Source organism: Astatotilapia calliptera, chromosome 16 (genome assembly GCF_900246225.1).
Source record: "Astatotilapia calliptera chromosome 16, fAstCal1.2, whole genome shotgun sequence".
Classification (NCBI taxonomy): domain Eukaryota; kingdom Metazoa; phylum Chordata; class Actinopteri; order Cichliformes; family Cichlidae; genus Astatotilapia; species Astatotilapia calliptera.
Genome location: NC_039317.1, coordinates 1,879,475 through 1,906,377, shown reverse-complemented (window position 1 = coordinate 1,906,377; position 26,903 = coordinate 1,879,475). Strand labels below are relative to the sequence as shown.

Here is a 26,903-nt window from a genome sequence, read left to right as displayed (position 1 = left end):
GGAGGAAAGACAGTCTTGGTGCTTAGACACAAGACACTGCTCGAAGCACTTCATGACTACAGATGTGGGGGCTACAGGTATGTAGTCAGTGAGGCTGTCTATACCAGCCTCACTGGGGATAGAAATGATAGTGGAGGCCTTCGGACAGGTGGGAACCGCTGTGAGATGAGTCAGGGAGAGGTTGAACAGCCTGGCAGGGATTCCTTCCAGTTGGTCTGAGCTCTTCTGCAAGTTTGAGGCTGCTGTTGGGGCTTGGGGGGCTCTGTCCTTTGTAGTTAGTGAGTTTGGATACCACACCTGGTGTGGGATGATGTCAGTGAGGAGGACCTCTATCCCTCTCCTGTACGTCTCCTTGGCTGAGTTACAAGTCCACATTTACTACACAGTACTTGTGTAGAAAAGGACAGACTTGAAGGTCTCTGGGTCCTGCTCTTCAAACATGGACCAGTCTGTCAGATCAAAACAGTCCTCTACTTGGAGGAGAACATCATCTGGCCATGCTTTAATGACCCAGGGGCTTGGAGGGGTCTGTTTCCTGGGGGCGATGTAGGCAGGGAGGAGGAGCAGAGGCCGGTGATAATTCTGTCCCAGGTGGGGGAGTGGTGATGCTCTGTAGACATGCTTGATGTTACTGTACATATGGTCCAGTGTCCTGTCCCCAATGGTAGGACACTTAACACGTTGGTGGAATTTGGGGAGTACAGATTTCAAACATGCCTTATTAGTCCCCACAAACGATATGAACACCCTTGATGTCCTCTCTGCTGTTTGATGATGATAAGTTGGAGGGGATTGAGTGCTGAGCTAAAGTTTGCATTGCGGGGATGTAAACAATGGTAATCATGGTTAATGTCTATAATTCTGCTGTTATGGCACCAGTGTTGAAGCACATCAGCGCAGATCCCAGCACGCCTTCCCCCACCAGAGTCTTTGTGGCGGTCCTAGCGGTGTAATGTCTGGCCCGGTAACTCCACTAAGACACTGCGGATGTTTGGATGGAGCTAAGATTGAGTTACAATCAGTAGACAACACTTACGGAAAAAGCGGTATTAGTAAAATCTCTGATTGTACCTCCTTAGTGTTGTTTGCGAGGGATCTGGCTTTGGTGAGTAAGATGGATGGAAACGGGAGTTTGTGTTGTTGTTTTGATAGCTGGATGTGCCAACTCTGCATCCCCACTTTGATTTCTCTCCCTGCTCCATCTGCGTCACTTGCTGTTTCTGACAATAACCCATGGAGCTCCCGTGTTGTTCTGCAATCTCAGTTGGGATACTGTCGGTTCAATCTGAATTAAAGTCTGGGTTCTGGATAAGGCCAATATCCTTTAGTTCCTGATGACTGAAACTGATCAGTGCATTGCAGAAACACTCATCCAGTGATGGGAATAACAGCGCTACAAACGGCGTTACTTTTTTCAGTAACGAGTAATCTAACGAATTACTATTTCTATTGTTACAACGCCGTTACAGTTACTAACAAGAAAATGCGGTGCGTTACTATTTTTCAACAGACGGTTGAAGCTGTGTTCAGCTTACGGCATCTTATATCAGCTGCAGGAAGTAGCTGTAAGTAATCTGGACGCTACAGCTTTAAGCAGCTGCGCGCTCCCGCGGACGGCGATCACGAGCACTGTCTGGCAAAACACCTGGAGAAAAAAAATAAACAAACAAAACAAAAAACAGCCCATTCGTGTTGGTGGAAAAATGCACCAATCAAAAAATGATATGGCAACATGACATTTGGTTGTTTAGGAAGAGGGGGAAGTTTCAGGAGTGACGGCGAGAGAGAGAGAGCAGAAAAAGAGAGAGAGAGAGAGTTTTGAGATGTGACGTTTAGCGTGTTTGGAGTGTGTAGTTAATGTGTTGTCTTGTGTAGTTAGTGTGTAGTGTTGTGGATAGCTTTGTGTTGTGTGTCAGAACAATGAGGCCACTGCTGTCTCCACACTGTAAAATCTAATTTGTTCCCAGAACTCAAAAAAATTGTATCAAGTTTACTTAAGATGACCAAGTTAGGGCAACTTGCTCATTTTGAGTACACTGTACGGCCTTGTTAGTTCCCAGAACTCAAAAAAAATTAAAGAAACTCGTTGCCTCAAAAAAAACTAAGTAAAGCTTACTTAAGATGACTGTTAGGACAACTTATACATTGCAAGTCTGCAGTATTAAGAATAACTTGATATTTCTGACTGTACAATACTAATTGTTTACTTACTGACAAACATTTCAAGTTCAACTAAATGAAAAAACAATGTGTGGTAACCTGAATATGATTAAAAATAAGTGCAGTCTCTGATTTAAACAACACATTTGTTTTTCATTCCAACTCAGGAGCTGGAATGTTGTAATGTTTTCAGGATGCTTGTTTCCAGTCCAGGCATTACTGCCTGAATTACTGTCATGGATCGAGGTGATACAAATGTAGGTGCAGAAGAAAGTCTTTAACTTCCCTGAAGTACAGTGGCAGTGGATGTGGGTTGGAGATGCAATGAGCTTGAACCTGCAGGCGACCATCTTCACTGACACACCTTCTGTGACGGAGGACTCATGAACTTAATTGCTTCCTTAAAACATTTTTTTTCTGCATTTGGTATAAAACAGACTCCAATTTACACAATCTCAGGCCCCCTCCCCACCAGAGAGGTGACATTCAATGTCCCACTGTCAGTCTGGATAGCCGTGACCCCCACCCAACACACAATAATGTCATGAAAGCATCATTTTAAAAAGGGCTATGCAAACATGGCCAATAACTTTCAACAAATCTAGCTGTTAGAAAACTTGCAGACTTCACTATATACAGTGTAGACCCTCTAAACTAAGTTTGGGGGATGTGATCTTTCAAGAAATGCAGACAAACTGTTGTTGTTGGTTTACTTACACAGCATGTCTTATAGTCACCAGCAACAGCACAGTGCAGTCATATCTCAAGTCTAATAACAGAAGACAGGAAAAGATCAGTGAAGAAACAACTTCCCCAAACCAAAGCACAAATAAAACAATAAGTAAAACAGGCTGATCTAAAGTATGATTAAAGTTCAGCCTCATTAATATAAATGTCACTGACAGTTGCTAATATATTGGAAAATCAAAATACTGACTGATGTCTTTCTGTCCAACAGCAGGAGTGCTGGTGATGAGATGAGAGATGATGAGATAGCCTTTATGTGTCAGTTGCAGGTCTTTTGTCCACAACCGAGATGACAGACCTTGCCGACCGTACATACAATACAAACATCACATTGGGGAGACAGGTCAGGCTAGGTAGCGAGGAAAAAAAAACATTGAAATGTGCAACACAAAAGGATAATACAGGAATGCACAGGTATCAACACACCATAACACAATAAACACAGACAGCAACATGGGAAAGAGTTCTAGTGTGTACATCTGATCTGGGACCGCTGCAATCTTTCGACTGCGCCTCCAACTGACCCGATGTCCACATCATGGGGGAGGTAAGCGTTGGAGGTGGCGTTGGATCCGGGGTAGGGAGGGTGATGGGTCGGTGAGTGCTTATCAGTATCAGTATATGTATGTGTGTGCGTGTCCATAGTTCAGCTGAGACAGTGTCCTTTGCCCCGCCAGGCTAAGTAAACAGTCTTCCAGCCAACCCAGGTGGCCTTGCAGGGAATGGGAAGGAACAGACTAAACACAGTCGTTATCAGGGTGTTGTTGTTCAGCTCCAGCCTTGAGACCGCAGCTGGCGCCAAAGGGGTCTCCGCATGAAGTGATGGTGGTTTTTACTTTAGTGCGAACAGCTCATATGAATTTCAAAGCAGTTCTACAGTCCAACACTGGTCTCTCAATCTCCCGTTGGAGAGCCGCGATCTTCGCCATACTTGTGTTCTGTGATGTTGTCATTTCTTGTGCTCAAGGAGCCGATTCTGAGAACTCACGGCAGTGTGCCTCCCCGAGATGTCATCCAATTTGCACCCAGAGATGTTATTGCGAGCAAGCCCTTCTGAGATGTATCCAGTCTGCAGTCAGAGATCTTATTCTGAGTATTCACAGCAGCCGTAGCCTCTCCAAGATCTTATCCATGCTGCACTCAATGAGCCCATTTTGAGAAACTCACGCCTCTCCCATCGTTCCAATCCCAGCGGGCAGCCTTGTGGGGCCTCAAAGACAGTAAGAAGCAAGCAGAGGGAGAAAAAGCATAACATTTTTCAGAAACTGATTTGATCCTTAATGGCTGTGCAATCATTGTAACATAGAGATTGCTTATGTTGTTAAATAAAGGCTAGATTTGGCATTAATAGATGCCACAGATGTTCAAAAGCTGCCACAAAGCATAAAAGAAAATGGACGTGTCTGAAAACTTCGTCGCATTTTTGCAAATATGTGATGTCTTGATAAATCGAACAGATATTTGAATTTTACACAGCTACATTCTCGCCTGAAAATATCTTAAAAGTTTATTTTGTGACCCAGAAAAAGTAATACGTTTTTTAGCCGCGCTCCTCCGCCATTGCCGTGCTTACAAGTATGCACAGGCTCCGACAAATGCAATCCTCCTTTTCCCCAGATTACCCTTTCTGGGTCACAAAATAACCTTTTAAGATATTTTCAGGCAAGAATGTAGCTGTGTAATGCTCAAATATCTACTTAATTTATAATAATATCACATATTTTCAAAAGTGCTTCAGAGTGGAGAGCTCTGTTATCCACCAGCGCAATAGCAATAGCTGACCAGGAGGTCAAGGCTTGATAGAGTCCGCGAGCACAGCTAACTCCTGGCTTACTGTTTTCAACCCCCCCTGCAGTCTTTTGCTACTCAGGTTAAACATGATATATATCATTAGTTAGTTAGTTAGTTATTTAGTTAGTTAGTTAGTTAGTTATGGCTATGGATTGAAAATACCCCCCACACCCCACCCACCCCTAACGGCTGCACCTCCCGAAGAATTTTGTCTGGGCTCTTATCTCACTTTTTTATTTCAAACAATCAACAGAAAATTTCACAGACATAGTTTTATAAGGTTTTTAAGGCTGTGGTGTTAATTTTTAAGAAACATGATCCCAGCGGCAGCAGCAACGCTAGGCTAACACTAACTAGCTAGCAAGATTATAAACCTGGTGCTAAACTAAGAGAAGCCACAAAATCAGTTTGAATAAGAGTAAACATTTACTCACCAAGTCAGTTTATCAGGTAAAGATCCACGGCAATGACAATAATAATATGTTGAGCTGACGCTTCTCCAGGTTTGCTCAACATATTCCATAACAAATGCGCCCTGAACATGCGGACTGATCCGCAGGGAGGAGGATGGTAGTGACGTGGCATTTTCAAAACACATCTTTCATCCTTCCGCACTGAAAAACAAAACTTCCAGCTTACTTAGTTTTTCTAAGTTAAGACAACTCAAATAAATTGAGTTTATCAGCGTTTTTGCATAAAAAGTACTGGTAACTTATTTAAATCGAGTTCTAATAACAAATTGATAAAAACTGAGTTCAGCCTATTTAATATTTTTAATTGAACACAATATTACATTTTACAGTGCAGGTAGAAACAGGAGTGATACACCTGCTGCTGTCAGACCTGCAGGTATCAGGCTGTGATGTTCTCCTTTATAGTGGACAGAAATATTTGCAGTGGCAGAAATAATTTGTGTGGCATCTTATTGAATGCAGAACAGCTGATTGTTCTGTAAATAGTTTGAAATGGTTATTAAAATTTTTTTGTTTTTTATGTTTGTTGTCTGATTTTAGATCAATTGTGTTAATACTGTAGTCAAAATGAAAACGCGACTTTAGATTCAGACACGTGAGGTTGTGCTGAAAAGGATGAGACCAAACAAGGCAAAGTAAATCGTTTTTAAAGGTGAAATGTGGAGGAAACATCAAAAGTGGTTAAAAAATGGCCAATTATACCCTGGACCCCGGAGGGTTAAACATTTTTTTTAAGTAGCGCAATAGTTACTTTTCAAGTAATTAATTACTTTTAGTAACTGAGTTACAAGATTCTAACTCAGTTACTTTTTTGAAAAAGTAACTAGTTACTGTAATGAATTACTTTTTCAAAGTAACTTGCCCAACACTGGACTCAGCTAAAAGGCATGAAAAGCACAAAAACACAAAAAGGTGAGGCGCCTAGAACTTCTAGAGAGTCTGGACAGGTTCCTCAACACCTCCTTTGTAAAGCAATGACTGTCTCAAGCCTGCTGCAACAGTCAAGCTGCCTCATTAAGGAGTCCTGGGCATCCTGCCAGAGTTGGGACTGAGACAACTCTAGATGGTGCCACACTACCCAGAAGTAAGCCAAGGCACTGCCAGTAGCAAAAGCCTGCTCCTCCTGCATGAGAGCAGAAAGGTGAGTGTAACAGGCCAGAACCTTGCCCACACAACTGGAGCCCCCAGATTTGATTGCACCTGGTGAGACAGGTGATGCATATAAAGGGATATAATGTTTCCAATATTAGCAAGACACACCTGGTTAGCCATTGCCCTGTGTAGCCTAGTTAGCAAGGCAACCATGACCCTACAGTTGCTGCTAGAGCATGCGGCCATGCCGAAAGGGGAGCTAGAGGGTTAGACTAACAGAGCAAGAGCCTGATCTGCCAGGCGGAGAGGGGCACAGGCAATTTTTTCCTTTGACATAAATATTAGAAAACCTCCTACAGGTAACGGACCACTTGTGCAACTCTGCAGAAGAGCCAAACTACTAGCTTATCAGGTCCTTAAAGTCGGGTAGCAGGGGCACCTACATCTGGGAAGGTTGCAACTGCTCAAACCTAGATGCGGGCATCACAGAATCATCAACGAGGGAAATATCAAGAGAGGAGGATGCCTTGATAATCATATCAGAGAAGTGACTGGCCCAACTCTGCTCCTAGGAAACTAGCTGGCTGCTAACCGCAGGACAGGTTGTACTCCTCAAAGATGACGTTCTCTTCATCAACATCTCCTTCCTGATAGCTTTCCACATCTGGCTCCCAACCAGGAGCTGGGGTCAGAGAGGGGCCACTAAAAGACTGAGCTTCAGCAGGTCTTGCAGAAGGGGGAGGCAGAGATACCTGCCAAGGGCCTGAACACTCCCTCTTGGCCTGTGAGGCATCCACTTACCCAACTTTGGCAAAACAGAATGTGGGAAGCCACATTCTGTGAGTGTTTAAGTCACTTCAGTTTCATCTTCACTTAGATATTCACATCATCCACAAGATCCAACTGTGACACATTTTTCTGTCAGTGTGACTGATTATAAAAAGACAAATGATTGAACAGTGTGCAACAGCTGCAGTAGTAAATGTTTGCAGTGTAGGTAAACTGACAGTCTGATAGCATCACTGTCCACAGAGTCACAGAGACAGAAAGATGGAGACTATAGACTTCATTCTGAGTTGATAATGAATCTGGTGTAATCGTTATCTCTGTCTTTATATATTGACGACTGAATTACTTTTGACGTTAAGTAAAAAAAAAGGCAAAATACAATGAATCTGGGATTTCAGTGTTTGTGAAAATGGCAACCTCTGCAAATTTGTTGTTTCTATTCGCTTTGAAAGGAACTTTATGAATTAGGAAATGAATTGGAGTGTCAATCAAATGATTAAAGTGCAGCTGAAGGACGGCATCAGAGCGAAATTCAGAGTTTGTTAAAGAAAACCCGTCAGCGAGCGGGTTAGGTTCATTGAGTCTGTTACCCCGGTAACTGACTCGGAGTTGAAGTCAACCCTGAAGGCTTCAGGGTTTCCAAATCCACACAATACCACAGAATCTTTCCCAAGAACACAAAACAGTGCACCGCTTTCCAGCAAGGATTTTGCCAACAGGGCCCTATTTCAGGAAGCCGGTTTAGAAAACTCAGAGTGAAAAACGATACTCAGGGTTGAGTAACCCCGAACTGTCCAACTCGGAATATTCGGTTTCAGAAAGGCTGATAACAATTAGTTCAGTCAACACGGAGTTGCTTTAACCCCAAGTGAAGCGCGCGGACGAGGATACATAAAGCCCTGATTAGTGGAGCACAGATTAAGCGAGTCACCATGGAGACGGAGGGAAAGAAGGCGCGGTCAATGTATTTTACAGCGCTTGAGGCCGAAATTCTGATGGCAGCATATGCCGATAACATGCAAATTCCGCGGAAAAAAAATAACACAGCCTCAGCTGCAAAAGAAAGGGAGCATGCATGGCAAAACATAGCCGACAGAGTCAATGCGTGAGTGTTCATTTAAACGTTGATCTAGGGATTTCCACCCATTTAACACATTATCTTATTATATTTCATTACATTTTATTTTATTTTTTATTTCATACATTTTATTTTGTGATGTGATGTGAGCGCAGGTGCAACCCAACAGGCCCCAAACGTGCCTGGCAGCAAGTAAAAATGAAATATAAAAATATAGTCCAAACAGGTGAGGTGTAATTGTATTATGAGCCATAGTGCTTGGTCTGTTTGTCCGATGTAAATCAATTGCAGTTAGAGGCTACATTAATTTTCTGTCTGTAAGCACTTATTGAAATTATCTGAGCACATTACAAGTACATATTTGCTTACTCTGTATGATCAAATGTGACCCGTTATAGCCAACAGAAAAAAAGCGGAGGCCCGAAAAACAGGTGGGGGTCCTCCACCACCACCACTCACAGAGGCTGAGCAGTTGGCTTCCACATTTGTGATAATGTTGGCAGCATCACATATGATCTTCACAGTGCAGAGAACACAAATTAGCATCCATTACTATAATGAAATAATTTGTTAGTTTGACATGCTACAGGGAACTATGTACCTGTACATTAATGCTGTGGAAAGACTCCCTGTTCACATAGTCTCCTTCATTTACTGAAGGAGCAATGATTGGAATGTGAGTGCCATCTATACAGCCAATCACGCCTGGGAACCGTGAGAATAAATGTAAAATTTAAGTAGTAGTTCAAGTATCACCACATCATGAATTAAGTTTCGTTCATCCTGATACCTGCAATTTTGTGGCATCCCTCTTTGATAAATCTTGTGGGTCTATGACCGGGGAACACCACAAACGAGTACAGGAGACGTTTCAGTGCAACTGTAACATTCCTGACTGCCCGACAGACGGTAGCCTTGGAAACGTGCTCAGCGTCACCAATATTATACAGAAAGCTCCCGTTTGCAAAAAACCGAAGTGCAATACAAATAATATGTACAGAACTGAGAGCATGTCCGCGATGTGTCACATGAGCAATATATGGCCTGAGGATGTTATTCAAATAAATTATAGATTGTGCTGAAAAACGGTAACGTTCGCACAGAAAATCATCAGGAAATGATAAAATGTCCGAACGCGCTCTGATCACTCTCTCCCGGCGGAGAGCTCTGCGGAGAATTTGGGCTTCAACATCTACTGGCTCTTCAAGGAAGGAGCACGCCATGTCTGACACTTCCTACAGTCAGGTTTCTGACAAAGAGGCGGAGAAGGTCAGGGTTAGTTGAAGTAAACCTGCTAGGGGGCAGGTTAGCTTCACGGAGTGTGTCGTCATAGTAACTCACTCAGAATTAATCTAAACTCGCTTTGTGAAACCGAAAACCCAGAGTTTCCGTTAACCCAGGGTATACTTACTCAGAGTTTGCACTAAACCGGCTTCCTGAAACAGGGCCCAGGTTCTCCGTGCAAGGAAAAAGGTTAGCTAAGGTCATCAGCCAGCTTCACTAACTGTTAGCAATGCAGTGGTCCACTAAAGCCTGAGGCTACCTCAGGTAGTGCCCACAAATAAGGACATTAGGTATGTGGAGGCGGATGGCAGGAACCAAAGGAGAGTCCCAACAAAGAAACAACAAAGCACCTTCATTTACTAATAGTACCTGTAAGCACACTGAGCTCAAGTGCTTGCACTTAAACTTTATGGCGACCTTTATTTTGATGATCCGTATGATACAGTTATGATACAGATCACCTGACAATAAAAAAGTATATGCATAGTTGAGAGGAGGTCTGATTGCAGCAGGGTGTTGAAGGTCATGTTTTGACCATGAGGCTATAGCTATAGCTACCCAAATGAGGCCCTTGAGGCAGTGTATGTGAATGAATTGGGATAGACAGCGGTAAGGCAGCCGCTCACTCTCTATCTATGATTGTATTTTAAAAAGGGCACGCTGTCTAGAAATGAAGGGCACCCTTTCAGCAGGCAGCTTACACAGGCCTCCCTGAAGCCCACAGACCGGCTGACTCCGGCTGGCCTTTTCCCTGAAGGCTGCTCCTATAAACTGTGAAGGTGTCCCATATGGTGAGGGATACATTAGCCCATCACCGATGTGACCTCACTGAAAACTAGGAATGTCCTTGAGGTCTTTTCAATGTTCTAGAGTTTTCTTTTACTCAGCAGTCTATTTCTTCACTAAAAACCTTTTTTTAAACATAAAACATAACCCAGAAAGACTTTACAAAACAGCACATTTTCACATTTTCCCTTTTGAATTTTCACCTGTTTTGCAAATGGAAATATTATCATAAAGTGGAAACAGATGATTTAAAAAGTAACATCTTGTACTTGTGAAATTATGGAAAACACACAAACAAAAATAATAATAAATGCAACCCTAAATTTAACCCTAAGCAGTTCCTGAGTCATTGGGAGGGGCAGCGGGTCATTTACCATTTAATGCTGTAATATACATAACAGTGTTCCTAATAGTGATACAGTGTTGCTGTTAATGCACGATGGGTGGATAGAAAAAAAGACGTTTCCTAATCCCTTATGCTACAGTCAGCTGATTTCAGTTTGTATGCAGAGAGGAGGAAAAAGTCAAAGTTGTCCATGGCCTTTGAGAACTTGAAATATTGACATTTTATTGAGTTTTACTGCACAAAACACCATGACAGTGAGGTGCATATTGTTCATAGACCAAACAAAATGCATATAAAACATTGACTCTTTATTTATCATTAATCAGTCTGGATGAAACATAGTAAAGCTGCATAGGGATTTGGGAATTCTAATTATTAAGAATTATTATTACGTGTGTGTAATATGCCGACATTACATCTACTTTACGTGTATGCTTGGATGCAGCTACTCAGCCATGGAAATCTGTTCCACAGAAAGTTCTCTGCACACTGTTCTTGAGCTAATTGAAGGTCACAAGTTTGGAGGTTTGTAGCTACTGAAAATTTGGCAACTTCTGCGCTATTGTTTGCAGTTCGTTCTACAGGGTGGCCATTTATATGGATACACCGTAATAACATGAGAATGGTTGGTGATATTAAAGTCCTGTTTGTGGAACATTAGTATATGTGAGTGGTGACCATGGTGGCCATTTAGAAGTCGGCCATCTTGAATGCAACGTTTGTTTTTTCAATAAGAAGAGGGTCATGTGACACATCAAACTTATTGGTAATGTCACAAGAAAAACAATGGTGTGCTTGGTTTCAACGTAACTTTATTCTTTCATGAGTTTCAAGAGGGAAACACGTCATCATGTAGCAATTTCAAATATGCAGTGGCCTTGAGGTTTCCATTGATGAAGAATGGACCCACTATTGTTTTACCCCATATACCACACCAAACCGTCACTTTTGTTGTTCCAACAGTCTTGGAGGGATCCATCCAATGTGGGTTGGTGTCAGACCAATAGCGGTGGTTTTGTTTGTTAACTTCACCATTCACATAAAAGTTTGCCTCATCACTGAACAAAATCTTCTGCATGAACTGAGTTTCCTGTTCCAGTTTTTGTTTTGCCCATTCTGCAAATTCTGTGGCCGATCTGGGTCATCCTCGCTGAGATGCTGCAGTAGCTGGAGTTTGTAAGGGTGCCATTTGTGAGTAGCTAACATCCGCCGAGGGATGTTCGACTAATGCCACTCTCCAGTGACATGCGGCGAGTGCTACGCTGTGAGCTCTTGCTGAATGAAGCTAGGACAGCCACTGATGTTTCTTCATTAGTGACAGTTTTCTTGCGTCCACATTTTGGCAAATCCAACACTGAACCAGTTTCACGAAACTTAGCAAGCAGTTTGCTGACTGTAGCATGGGAGATGGGTGGTCTCGTAGGGTGTCTTGCATTGAAATCTGCTGCAATGACCCGGTTACTGCGTTCACCAGATATCAACACAATTTCCATCCGCTCCTCACATGTTAACCTCTTCGACATATCAATGGCTGTAAACAAAGAGAAACTTGTAAATAACTCATGAAAGAATAAAGTTACGTTGAAACCAAGCACACCATTGTTTTCTTGTGACATTACCAACAAGATGGCCGACTTCTTCATGGCCACCATGGTCACCACCCATCTTGAGGAGTTTGCCCCCTCACATATACTAATGTGCCACAAACAGGACTTTAATATCCCCAACCATTCCCATGTTGTTACGGTGTATCCATATAAATGGCCCACCCTGTATTACCTTTAACAGCTGACTGTAGAGCATTTCATCCCTGACTTTTAATGATGTACCTGTAACTTTTACACAGGCAGTGGAACCCCCCGAGGTCCGAATGCCTCTTTGCTGTAAAATTTCAGACCTTTTTCAAAGCTTCCCCAGATCCTGTTTAAACCACGTGCTTCCGATCGTGGGGTGAAAGTTGAAACAGTTCTTAAAATGAACAAGCGAATAACAGTGAGAAAAGGGGGCTTTCTAAATGCAAGCATTTTAACTTTAGTTAATTTAGTTTTACATGCATTTGTGACAACTTGCCTTCATCACTGCAATATACTTTATGTTGGCGTTGATCAGGCCTCACGATCACATTTACAAATGGTTCAGAAAGCTGCTGCTGCTCATTTGCTAACAGAGACACTCACATGTGAGCACATGACCCCTGTCTTCAGTCTTTACACAGGTTTGCTTTTAAGTGGTCTGTCTCCAACTTAAATCAGCTGACCAGCTGTTTGTTGCTCCCATGTCATGATGGAAACACCTGGGGGACTGAGCTTTTGTTCTTGTGGCCTCCAAATAATGGAATAAGCTCCTCCCCCATATTAGGGTGGATTTGATTTTAAACAGAATCAAATTTGAAAACACATTTTCTAAAAGGCATTTTAGCAGTATTAACAGAGTTAGCTTCTAGTCAGTTTTAAGTTTCTTTAAAAACGATATATAATCAGTTTAGTGCTACATGCCCCAAAATAAGCGCTAGGGAATGACAGGAGTACCAATGGTATGACACGGAAACGAAAAAGCCAAAGGTTTGTTTTTTTAAAGAGCTCAAAGAGGTGGGAACACTGCTAATTAAACCAAACAAACGAAGACTTTAGTCAAATTAAAGCTACACTTAGAAATCAGCAGCTCCTCCCAAGCAGCCCAAAGAAAACACAAATCCCAGTTAATACACACAGAATCCACCACTGCTGCTCACCACCCGGGACTGACCTACTTACTGAGTGAGCAGCGCTTCAGTAACATACTGCTGGGTGGCTGATCACTGAGTAACGTCAGCTGGGAGCTGCCACCTCAGGAGAAATGGGTGGCAGCTCAGCTCCTGGATAAGACACACCCACACATCACGGGGACCTACGAGAGCTGAAACTGTTTTATTTATAGTACACTTTGTTCTCTATTTTTTTATTTATACCTTTATTTATTTATTATTGTTATTTATTTTCCCCCCTTTGATTAATCTGTGGTTTTGTGACTTTTAATGTGTTGTTTTGGGTTTTTCGTGTGCTCTATAAATAAACATGGACTGGATACTGATTATTTTTGTCTTATACAATGAATACGTAGATAAATATATGTATTCATTTTTCCTTTGTTTGCTGTTTTTGCCATCTCACTATATACAGTGATATTAACATGATAAACTAACATACATGTCTCTGATTTCACACGAGAGAAGCAAACACGCGTGGTATCCTTAGTGTCAAGCAGCCAGAACGTGAGAGCAGAAGCCATGGTGAGTCTGGCTCGTTGCATTTTATTCTTCTGTGATCTGTGAAGTGCACTCTGGATTTTAGATTTGTTAATCGGGTTCATGGCCCCACAGATGTAGCCACCCATGTAGATGGGAACTGTAGGGATTTTCAGCCACCTCGGATGTGTTGTTGGAAGTGGATGATTTAAGTGTTTGCCAAAAGTTCATTTCCAAAGTTTGTCAAGATTCAACCAGAACTCAGAAGTTTCACTTCAGCAATCAGTATAACTTCACTTTCAGCACAGCTGGCTGATGGTCCACAGACTGCTTGAACCTCATATTCTGGAAACAGCTCTGTGGAGGCAGTAGGGCCAACAGTGGCAGACAGTGAATGTGCTACCTCTGCTGGACCATAATAACATTAATAATGATAACGATTAATAATTAAAAGAAAGATTATGTGTGTGCCCTTATTAGGATAGAGATGGAATGACTGCACAGCACGCGTGTTTAAGGACTTCAAAAGTGCCATATTTGAATTTATTTGGAATTTCGTGAACCACACAAACCCGTTTCATTCCAGCAGGTCAGAGAACTCGTCAGCCAAAAATAACCATGTTATTGATACTAACAGTCTGTAAACGTAACATTTTACTTTTAAATTGTGCTTCAATTCAAAACACTTGAAAACAGCATCTTGAAACTCGAAAGCACTTGAGTGCATCACTTAAAGTAAGTGAAAAAGTAAGAAAACCTGTCTGTCAAGGTTGCACAGCTTCATCTTAATTCCGGTGGCGGTGGCTCGAGAGTTAGCGCGGGTCATCTGCTAATCAGAAGGTTGGTGGTTTGATCCCCGGCTGCTCCACTGTGCATGCCAAAGTGTTCTTGGGCAAGATGCTGAACTCTTCCAACGTGTTTGCTAGAGTGATGGTGTGTGTGAACGTGGGATAGAAAGCACTTCACTGTCAGTAGAAATGTGCCACATGAGAACCAGTGTTACAGGTTATTGAGTTATTGAGAATGACTTTCAGCAGCTAATGAACAATGAGCCTTGCAACAGATTAACAGACAGTTTCCCGTCCCTGCCCACAGTAACCATCCCTTTTTACATCAGAGTAATTTCAGCATCGGCTTGTATCCAAAATAATAAACGGAGCAGATTATTTCTCCTCCTTTTTGTGTAAATTGGCTGAAAAATATTCGCTGGTATGTTCACTGTGTGTCTGTGTATGAGTATCGGGTGGGTGGTTGGATGAGTGGGAGGAAAAGCCTAATGAACCGTGCTTCAAGAGTGATTTGAGAATGATTCGATGTGCAGTGACCTTCCCACATAAAATTACCATAATTTTTACTTTTATCCTTGGAAAAAAAGGGTAAAAATAAAAATACCCAACAGATCAGAAGTCTTGAAGTCTGGTGGGAGCTGCAGCTCTCTCAGTGATCCTGGTGAGTCACAGATAGGAAGTGCTCAAAACAGAAACAGACATAAATTCCTCCCTTTCGGCTTCCTCTCAGGCTCCACTGGATGCTTTTATTTGTTTGTGGCTTTGTCAGTGGCCCATCCTCATGTTCCATTTCTATTTTTGCATGTTCATCTACAGTAGATGAAAGCAGACTTTCCCCTCAAAGCCCAAGTTCTTCTAAAAGAGTCGTTTTTATGAGAACAGCCAGCGCCGTATCATTATCCAAATGAGGAGAAGAAATCCTCCGTTCTTAATTAAAGCACAAACTACACTTAGAAGATGATAGACCTGCTTTTTATTTTTGCATTAAAAACAAAAGCAGATAAAAAAAATCTGTCATATGTTGTCCTCATTTTTCCTAAGCTTACAGTGCATCTATATTATTATTATTATTATTATTATTATTATTATTATTATTATTAATAATGTTGTTGTTGTTGTTGTTGTTGTTATTAATAAACAATAGCACAGGTCACTTAATGTTGACATCAGGTTATGGGGTAGGGTTTGAGTGACTTTGCTGAAACCTTTGCTGGTGGGCTAGTTTGAGTTTACAGATTATGCTGCTGTCTGGCATCATCACCACAACACTCAGAGGAGACCAGGGGCCAGTTTAAGAAGCCAAAACAAAAGACTCGTCAGTGAGGAGAGCCTGTGTAGTGGGGAAACTATTTTACTGCAAACGATAGATGGAGCTAAACATGTTCTAAAAACGTATTTCTTAAATTTCTTAAAAACTCTTATTTCTGAAGTCTTCAGTCGATGAAGATGGACCTAGGTTTTTGAGAGCAGGGCTCCACAGCATGCATTAGCCTTTGTACATGTAGTGTTTTATGTTCACTGTAGAAAGAGATAAAACACTTGGATCAGTCAACAGTCTGTCATTAGCTCCACATTCATTCCAACAGAGGGAATCCGACTCCTTCATTCCTGTGAAATCCCCACTCGTCAATGACACATAACATTAATAGAGCTCATTAGCCATCTGCTGATCATCTGTAGTAATGAAATGTTTTTTAACTAGGTTCATGTTTGTTTTGTACCAACCTTACTTCAGAGTGAAGTAAGTTTTATTTCTCTTTCGCTCTCTCCCAGGAACTCAAGATAAATCTTGAGATAATCTCAGGCTCATCAAACATGACAGTTGAACACAGAGAAACACAGACATGCCTGAGAAATCTGCATTTCTGCTGAGGCTTTAAAATCAACAGTATTGTACCACAGTACAACAACCCACACTGCCTTGTGTTGACGATCCGTTATACTGCTGGGATTATAAAAGTTTGGACAATTTTCAATTCAATTCAATTCAATTGTATTTATATCAGATGATGATATGAAAAATCGTTTGTTTCATGGTGTAAAAATATGTTACATGGTTGTGATGCTCACTGTAGTGTCTGTATTAAATTCAATTAAATTTTATTTATATAGCGCCAAATCACAACAAAAGTCGCCTCAAGGCGCTTCATAGATACAGAGAAAAACCCAACAATCATATGACCCCCTATGAACAAGCACTTTGGCGACAGTGGGAAGGAAAAACTCCCTTTTAACAGGAAGAAACCTCCGGCAGAACCAGGCTCAGGGAGGGGCGGGGCCATCTGCTGTGATTGGTTGGAGTGAGAGAAGGAAGACAGGATAAAGACATGCTGTGGAAGAGAGACAGAGGTTAATAACACATATGATTCAATGCAGAGAGGTCTGTTAACACATAGTGAGTGAGAAAGGTGACTGGAAAGGAAAAACTCAATGCATCATGGGAATCCCCCGGCAGCCTACGTCTATTGCAGCATAACTAAGGGAGGATTCAGGGTCACCTGGTCCAGCCCTAACTATATGCTTTAGAAAAAAGGAAAGTTTGAAGCCTAATCTTAAAAGTAGAGATAGTGTCTGTCTCCTGAATCCAAACTGGAAGCTGGTTCCACAGAAGAGGGGCCTGAAAACTGAAGGCTCTGCCTCCCATTCTACTTTTAAATACTCTAGGAACAACAAGTAGGCCTGCAGAGCGAGAGCGAAGTGCTCTAATAGGGTGATATGGTACTACAAGGTCATTAAGATAAGATGGGGCCTGATTGTTTAAGACCTTGTATGTGAGGAGCAGGATTTTGAATTCTGGATTTAACAGGAAGCCAAAACAGGAGAAATCTGCTCTCTTTCTAGTCCCTGTCAGGACTCTTGCTGCAGCATTTTGGATCAGCTGAAGGCTTTTCAGGGAGTTTTTAGGACTTCCTGATAATAATGAATTACAGTCGTCCAGCCTGGAAGTAATAAATGCATGAACTAGTTTTTCAGCGTCACTTTGAGACAGGATATTTCTAACTTTAGAGATGTTGCACAAATGGAAGAACGCAGTCTTACATATTTGTTTAATATGTGCGTTGAAGGACATGTCCTGGTCAAAAATGACTCCAAGGTTCCTCACAGCGTTACTGGAGGCCAAGGTAATGCCATCCAGAGTAAGAATCTGCTTAGATACCATATTTCTAAGCTTTTCAGGGCCGAGTACAATAACCTCAGTTTGATCTGAATTAAGAAGCAGAAAGTTAGCGGCCATCCAGGTCTTTATGTCTTTAAGACATTCCTGCAGTTTAACTCATTGGTATGTGTTATCTGGCTTCATGGACAGATAGAGCTGGGTGTCATCGGCATAGCAGTGAAAATGTATGCTATGTCTTCTAATGATGCTGCCTAAGGGAAGCATGTATAATGTAAACAGAATTGGTCCTAGCACTGAACCCTGTGGAACTCCATAATTAACCTCAGTGTGTGAAGAGGACTCTCCATTTACATGCACAAACTGGAGTCTATTAGATAGATATGATACAAACCACTGCAGCGCAGTACCTGTAATACCTACAGCATGTTCTAATCGCTCTAATAGGATATTATGATCAACAGTATCGAACGCTGCACTGAGGTCTAGCAGGACAAGCACAGAGATGAGTCCACTGTCAGAGGCCATAAGAAGATCATTTGTAACCTTCACTAAAGCTGTTTCTGTGCTGTGATGAGCTCTGAAACCTGACTGAAACTCTTCAAATAAACCTCTGCAGATGATCTGTTAGCTGTTTGACAACTACTCTTTCAAGGATGTTTGATATAAAGGAAGGTTGGAGATTGGCCTATAATTAGCTAAGACTGCTGGGTCTAGAGATGCTTTTTGAGTAAAGGTTTAACTACAGCCAGCTTGAAGGCCTGTGGTACATAGCTGATTATTAGAGATAGGTTGATCATATTTAAGATCGAAGAATTAATTAATGGCGGGACTTCTTTGAGCAGTTTTGTAGGAATGGGGTCTAAAAGACACGTTGATGGTTTGGAGGAAGTAATTATTGAAGTTAACTCAGAAAGATCAATTGGAGAAAAAGAGTCTAACTTAACATCAATGGTACTAAGAGTAGCTGTAGATAATATTACATCTGTGGGATGATTACTGGTAATTTTTTCTCTAATGATAAAAATGTTATTTGTGAAGAAGTTCATGAAGTCATTACTAGTTAACGTTAAAGGGATGGTTGGCTCAACAGAGCTCTGACTGTTTGTCAGCCTGGCTACAGAGCTGAAGAGAAACCTGGGGTTGTTCTTATTTTCTTCAATCAGTGATGAATAGTAAGATGTTCTGGCTTTGCGGAGGGCTTTCTTATAAAGCAACAAACTATTTCTCCAGGCTAAATAATGATCCTCTAAATTTGTGACACGTCATTTCCTCTCCAGCTTACGAGTCATCTGCTTTAGGGTACGTGTTTGAGAATTATACCACGGAGTCAGGTACTTCTGATTAGAGACCTTAGTTTTCACAGGAGCTACAGTATCCAGAGTCGTACGTAGTGAGGAGGTAAAATTATTAACAAGATGATCGACCTCTGTTGGAGTAGTGTTCAGATAGCTGTTCTGCTCTGTGTTGGTACATGGCATTGAAGATGATAACAGTGGGTGGATTATATTCTTAAACTTAGTTACAGCGCTTTCAGAAATTTTCTTGGCGGACTGCTTTAACACCAATCACACGTGATCTAAATAACAAAGTTTGTGTTGTTTTTGACTGCAGAAATCACTTCATGGTTACAGTTCACGGTTTTGTAGTGGCTACTTCAAACATGATAGTGTACCATGTCAAAGCAAAGGTTGTCTCATGCTGTCAAACTGGGTATGATCACCGCAGTGACTTCATCAGTCACCAGGTCTGAGTTCAGGAGAATCTCTTTGGGGAATCTGTTTGGGACTTTCACCGCTCTCTCCCTTTTTGCTCTCCTCTTTGTTTGTTGTGTTTCAGAGGGATCTGGAGGACATATTTTAAGTTCCCACGCTGCTGGAAGCAATGAGCTTACCTGTTCCTGATCATCTCATCTGCTGCGTCTACACAAGGTGGTGGTTTGCCTTTCCCTGCAGATGTTAGTTACCCTGTTATCTTCTGCGCAGACTGTCTGGAGGACTGGTGAGGAACTTGTGTCTGGTGAGAGATCTGAGGAGAGAAGGAACTGTGGATTCATGTGTTTTTCCTGAAACCCTGTGTGTAGCCAGAACCCTCCACACTTGCTAATCTCATTAACTACACAGCTTCAGTCTACGATAGCCTCCCTGTACCTAAGAACACTCTTGAGGGTGTCTTTGTAGTAACTTCCCATATGGCCTTTGTTCATCCAGACAGCAAACATGACCCATCAAGCGAAGGCGATTTTAAACCGTTTCCCTCTAAGGCAGCCTTTTCTAAGATGTCCTCATTTGAAACAAAGTGACTCACAGTTGTTGCGAAATCAGTTTCACCCCGGTTCTTTTTATTCCTCCTCATCCAGAGACGGCACCGACTCAGTCATTTAAGAAGGGCAGACGTGTCCCTCTGCAGATCTTCACTGCTTTGTCTGTGAAACACAGTTTTGTAGAAGCGACCCCATCATAAAACCCCCACGGTGTGCTGGAAGCTCTGTGCCTGTGTTTATGCACGAGCACGTGTGCGCGTGCCTGTGTGTCTATGTGAGTGCACGTGAGTGAGTGAGTGAGTGAGTGTGCATGTAGGTGTGGGTGTGTCGTAACAGTCAAAGCACTGTGTGTGTCTCTGCATACGTGACTTCCTGGGGGTCATAAAAGTAATCTCCTCACCCAAGCCACACCAAATTCCTCTACACAACATAGAAAACAGAGTTAACATATTACAAACACTGAGACCCCCACTCTGCATCCACTGGGTCGTTGGCCTCTTGTTGTCTTATATTTACAGATAAGCATGTGGAGAGTCTCCTGCAAACCTACTTCTAAGTTTATAACAATTATGAGTTTTTATTAAAGGTACAAGCATCAGCATCAGCAACCCCCAACTGTAGCTTCCTGTCTCCTGGCAGGCAGGCAGACCCCCAGTGTCCATAAATTCCTTTCTCTCTAAACAATTACACTCTCAGGCTACAGCTAAGCCAAACTGAAACACAGACCAATCCCTCCTTATTCCTCTGATCTAAACAAATTTAACACATCATATTATAATAATTATTTCCTTGTACTCACACAGTGTAGACCTCAGATGATGTTGAATGGTTCAATGTATTGTTGTCGTACAGAACAACTTTAATTTTCACTCTCCAAAAGTTGTTTCTGTTCATCTGGACGTAGCGTTTTGCGGGAGAAACGTTTCGTCATCATCAGGTGACGTCTTCAGTCTCAGCTGCAGGTTGCAATCTTATAAACAGAACATCTGCATAACGACTGAAACCAGCCCACTGAAGCAACAATGGGCCGGGAGGTCAGTTCCTTAATCGTAATTATGCAAATTCTCATGACCATTGATCAACAACCACTGATCAATGGCCATGAGTCCCATTCACAGAGAGTTGGGGAATGGCTGCAGTCACAGCATTGTAAGATGGTGACAGATGTACCCTTAGGCCCCCTCCTCGATTCCGAGATGGTCTTTCCCTTTTCATGTAAATGGCTGCATTCAAACCAGCGTTCCTCCCTGTCCAGGATGTGAACATCCTCATCCTTGAAAGAGTGTCCACTGGCCTGTAGGTGTGAATAGACTGCAGAGTCCTGGCCTGACGAGGTGGCTCTTCTGTGTTGTGCCATCCTCTTAGTCAGAGGTTGTTTGCTTTCCCCGATGTATAAATCCTGGCAATCCTCCTGGCACTTAACAGCGTACACTATGTTACTCTGTTTGTGTCGGGGGACCCGATCCTGGTGGTGGATCAGTTTTTGGCGCAGCGTGTTTTGGGGTTTAAAAGCCACAGAGACCTGGTGTTTAGAAAAAATGTGTCTCAGCTGCTCCGATACTCCTGACACGTACGGGATCACTGCAGGTTTTCACTTAGGCAGCGGTTGTCCTTCTCTCCTGGATCGGCTGGAGCTTTCTTTAGGTGCTTTTCCAGCTCTGACAAAAGTCCAGCTGGGATAACCACATTTACTCAGAGCCTTCTTGATGTTCTTCTGCCTCCCTGGCTGCTGTGTCAGTGGGGATGGTGTTCGCTCTGTGTTATAGCGTCCTGATGACGCCCAGTTTGTGCTCCAGTGGATGATGAGAGTCAAACCTTAGATACTGATCCGTATGTGAAGGTTTACGGTACACGTCAGCTTTTAGATGTCCTCCATTACTGATGGAAATCTCACAGTCTAAGAAGGCTAACCTGCCACTGTTCATATCCTCCCTGGTGAATTTGATGTGTTGGTCCACCGAGTTAATGTGATCTATGAATTGTGGTACGTCCTGAGATTTGATTTTCACCCAGGTGTCATCCACATATCAGAATCAGAATCAGAATCAGAATCAGAATACTTTATTGATCCCTGGGGGAAATTATTTTTTGTTACAGTGCTCCATTTTAAACCAACATTAAGACAAGACAGACAATACGCTAACTAAGAATAGTACAATATATACATATATATACATACATACATACATACATAAGTCACTTATAAATAAATAGTTGGAAAAGAAACATGTGTAGCTGTAGCAGCAAACAGTGTGTTAAGTGGATGCGTTGTACATCTGAACCCATGCCTTGGTGGTGTTCCAGGATAGGAGAGCAAAGCCCTCTTTTCCACTTCTTCCATGTACAAATTGGCCATGATGGGTGAAACTGGGGAGCCCATGGCACACCCATGTTTCTGCCTGTAGAACTGACCCTTGTATGTGAAGTAGGTGGAATCAAGACACAGTTCAAACACACGTGGTCGGTGCTGAGAGTGGTCCTGTAATCTCTTACACACTACCTCCAACGCTTCTGTGACTGGGATGCAAGTGAAGAGAGATGTAACGTCGTACGAGACCATGGTTTCATCTGCCTCCATAATGACATCTCTCACCTTCTCAACAAAATCCAGGGTGTTCTGGATGTGGTGTTCAGAGCTGCCCACCAGCGGGTTGAAGATCAAAGCCAGAAGCTTGGAGATGTTATAGGTGACCGAGTTGATCGTGCAGACAATCGGTCTTAAAGGTGCACCCTGTTTATGTATCTTTGGTAAACCATACAGACTTGGTGTAGACTCCCCTGGGTACAGCCTGTGGTATGAGGTCCGGTCAATAGCCTTGTCTTGGTTTAACTGCTTCAGACAGTCTATCACCCTCTTCCTGTAACCACTTCCTGGGCCTCGTTTCAGGGGCTCATAAGTATTTTCATCACTGAGTAGTGACAAAATCTTCTCATGATAGTCTTTCTGGTTTAGCAATACTGTGCATCTACCCTTGTCTGCCAGCAGGATGATAATGTTGTTGTCATCACTAAGTGATGTGAGTGCCTTCCTCTCCTCCGTGGTGATGTTGGATGCTGGGGGCTTTGCATTGCTGAGACAGGCTGAAACTTTTGTCCGTAGTTGCTCTGCTTCCACTTCTGCAATATTGTTGTTTGGAATTGCTGTTTCTGTGGCTGTGATCAGCTCCACTAGCGGGATTTGTCTCGGTGTGACAGCAAAATTCAACCCTTTAGCAAGGATGTTTTTCTCTGTTTGGGTAAGCTGTCTGTCAGACAAATTCTTCACCCACTTGTCCACATCCTCCGTGTCGCCTCCTTGTCGTTTTTTTTTTGCCTGTCCCGTTTGGCTCTTTTGCATCAGAATTGTTGTCTAAAGGCAAAGAAAGATGCCCAACGGATTTACTTTACCAAACAGACCATCCCAGCCTTGCCGTAATGGTCCATTTGATTCACCTTTTATTGTTTATTTTATTTTCACTTACTGAATACGGGACAGACTTGACTGGGGGAAAGAAGGGGAAAAAGAAAGAGGGAAAGAGAAACAGCTGAGAAGAGGGACGGGGGAGAAGGGCAAAAGACAAAAACCAACAGAACGGGCAGAGAAAAAAAAAATGCATATATCAATCACCTGGATCACCTGCTGAGAAAGAAAAAAGAAAACAAGCAGAAGAGAACAAGAGTAATAGAATAAACAACATCACAATGATATATGGGAATATGACAGTAAATACTAAATGTTAAACATTATTGTGCAGCACATAAGATCAACAGAACACAGTGTGCTTTGAGGTAGGAGCCAAAAAGGGTGTAGTTTGTGGGTGTGATCACCCGTGTGTACACCTGTGAGCATGGACGCGCTTGTTTTTGTTTTTTAAAAGGTTCCTTCATGTAATAATCTGCTAGAGGGTGTGGGGGGGCCACAGCCCCGTCCTCCAGGGCGTGAAGCAGGTATGGAGGAGATCAAAACTCCAGACATCCAGAGGCCCCCAGAACACAAGAGACCAAGGAAGACCACCAGAGGGGCAGCCGCGCCACTGTCCCAGAAAGAGCTGAGGAGAGTCCCAGATGAGGGCTCACTCAGCAGCCATGGAGCAGAAGCCAGGGGGAGTTGCAGTGACGCGCCCGTGAGCTCCGCCGGCAGCCAGCCGTGCCTGAGTGACCGAGCCCCAGGCCGAGAGGCCGGGGGCACCCCACCTCAGAAGTGGCCCGAGCGAGCCCCAGGCTCCAGGCCCCGATAAGCGGCCGCCAAGGAGTGAGCCGGTGTGTACCTGGACGCCCACCCCCGGACACAAAGAACCACCAACACACCGATGTCTGAGGGAGTCCGCCACTGGCAGGGGAAGTGGTGGTAGGGGGAGATAGGCCTCCAAACCTTGGAGGGCCTGAGATGTCCCCAGAGAGGTGGCGCCTGACACCCAACCTGACATATAGACACAGACATACAGGCACACACAGATACAAACATCCATTCCCACCCTCATGCTCTCATATGCACTTACTCCACACTCAACCAACGTGGAGACAGACATAAAGAGACGCTGTACACACGATCACACTCCCCAAGCGTACTCTACGAACCGGGTCTAGGTACCCTTGCCCCTGGAGGGGGGAACTGCACCCAGACCCAGGTGGTGTTACCCTTTTCCCTGCGGTGGGGGGAGGCAGACCGCCCCGACTCCGCAGCAGCAGGGAGGCCCCACACTCCAGACCGCAGTCGGACAGCCAACTCCAGGATGATAATGTTGTTGTCATCACTAAGTGATGTGAGTGCCTTCCTCTCCTCCGTGGTGATGTTGGATGCTGGGGGCTTTGCATTGCTGAGACAGGCTGAAACTTTCGTCCGTAGTTGCTCTGCTTCCACTTCTGCAATATTGTTGTTTGGAATTGCTGTTTCTGTGGCTGTGATCAGCACCACTAGCGGGATTTGTCTCGGTGTGACAGCAAAATTCAACCCTTTAGCAAGGATGTTTTTCTCTGTTTGGGTAAGCTGTCTGTCAGACAAATTCTTCACCCACTTGTCCACATCCTCCGTGTCGCATCCTTGTCTCTTCTGGCCGCTGAGGACACTCTCTGTATATTGCTGTGGTTTCCGACGTACAACAAGTAAGTCAAACTTCCTTTGTTGCCTGGTCTTAGACTTCTTGTGCTGTGCTAGACGAGTCTAATAAGTAAAGTCAAACACCTTTTTAAGAGTACTCTCATCTAAAAGCATTGTCAGTCTCTGTCTCCTCTTGAGATTTTACCATGTCGATGGTAAAATCTGTTTGCCTCACCCGTTAAGCAACTGATGCTGTGCGTTCTGGAGGATTTTTGTTGCCTGGAAGCCTTTAACTGAAGAGCTCATTTGCAGACTTTTAGGAGTAATCCTGTTTTGTCGGCATCTGAGGCTGAATCTCAGGTGGTTCCTGTAGTCCGCCATCTTACCTTCAATCTTATAAACAGGACATTTGTATAATGACTGAAACCAGCCCACTGAAGGAACAATGGGCTGGGAGGTCAGTTCCTTCATCTTAATTATGCAAATTCTCATGACCATTGATCAACAACCACTGATCAATATCCATGAGTCCCATTCACAGAGAGTTGGGGAATGGCTGCAATCACATTGTAAGATGGCAAATTTTCACTGCTTGTGATTGTTGGGGGGGGGATGTAACACGACAAGGGCAATAGCACAAGCTGTACACAAGCTGACACTACAAAGAATAAATTGTACATCAAATATTTATTTTATAAACTTTACACACTATTTAAAATGACCTTACAGCGTTAACTTAAGTAGGAGGGAAACAGTAAACAAATCCATCTTCTGGGTCTCCAAAGCCAAACCAGTAAACCCCACTATTCCACTCTTCCTGGAAAGAAAAGTAAACACTGTAAAGTGAAACCAAAGGAAAGGTACAATGCCTCAGCTCCCTTGCTCTGCAAAAAACAGGAGAAGAGGTTTACATTAAAAAAGAAATGGCACAGAAGCCCCCACCAAACGTCTGCCAAGCACCGTGAGTAGCAAACAGGACACAAGCTAGGCCACGTTTGGCTTCCAACAGTAACTAAAGCAAAACACCACTAATAGCAGGCACACACTTCTCAGTGCTCGTAGCCAAAAGAGAGAGGAAAGCCTTTGCTGGAGCTATATATGCTGTTCCACAAAGGGTCATGATGCTGCTCAGCTGTGGCAATCAGGTGTGGTCACCTGGAACAGAGAGGGAGGGAAAGAGAACAACTCTGTTCCAGGAAGAGGCCAGAAGGTCAGAGGACGTAACAGCACTGAGCAGCTCCTTCAGTGGGAGACTGCGGCACCCACGGTGTGGGACGGAGAGATTTCGCAGGTCTTTCCTCCCCACTGCTGTCAGACTCCATAATAAAGACTTTAACTGATCAAGCACACACATCCATACATATGCAATAATACTAAGTGCAATAATCCTTTCTGTCATCGTTGTATTTTTACTCAGTTGTATATAGTATTTGTATTTGTATTCTATTTTTATCTTATTGTATATTTATTTTATTTTATTCTATTCTGTACAGCTGTGTACTGTATTTATTCTTATTGTATTCTAATTTTTGCCTCATAACTTTTGCACTGTCCACTTCCTGCTGTGACAAAACAAATTTCCCACTTGTGGGACTAATAAAGGTTATCTTATCTTATCTTATCTTATCTTATCTTATCTTATCTTAGTAACCATGATTAGAGAGTCCTAAATCCAGTAGAAAACATCTGTAAGATTTTCTTGTTGTTTGTTTAGAGGCAAGCCTACCCTGTGCATCCATGCACTTACTCATGAAGAGACAACAGGCACATACAGACATCTATCCATCTCTGCCAGGCTATCCATTTGTTGTGTGTTTCTACTCTGTGTTGCACCATCTGATGGATTGCTGTAGGCAGGGTTGCTGCTCTCAGCCTGTTTGTTCTACACTGTGTGTGTGTGTAATATCTTTGTCTTTTTATATTATCTGCTCTTGACTGTGAGAGCAAGACA

At 43.0% G+C, this 26,903-nt stretch overlaps 1 pseudogene; it reads right to left on the bottom strand.

The window, feature by feature from the left end:
* Positions 1 to 109: 109 nt before the first annotated feature.
* Positions 110 to 25,333, bottom strand: LOC113008464 (uncharacterized; annotated as a pseudogene).
* Between the last annotated feature and the right edge of the window lie 1,570 nt (positions 25,334 to 26,903).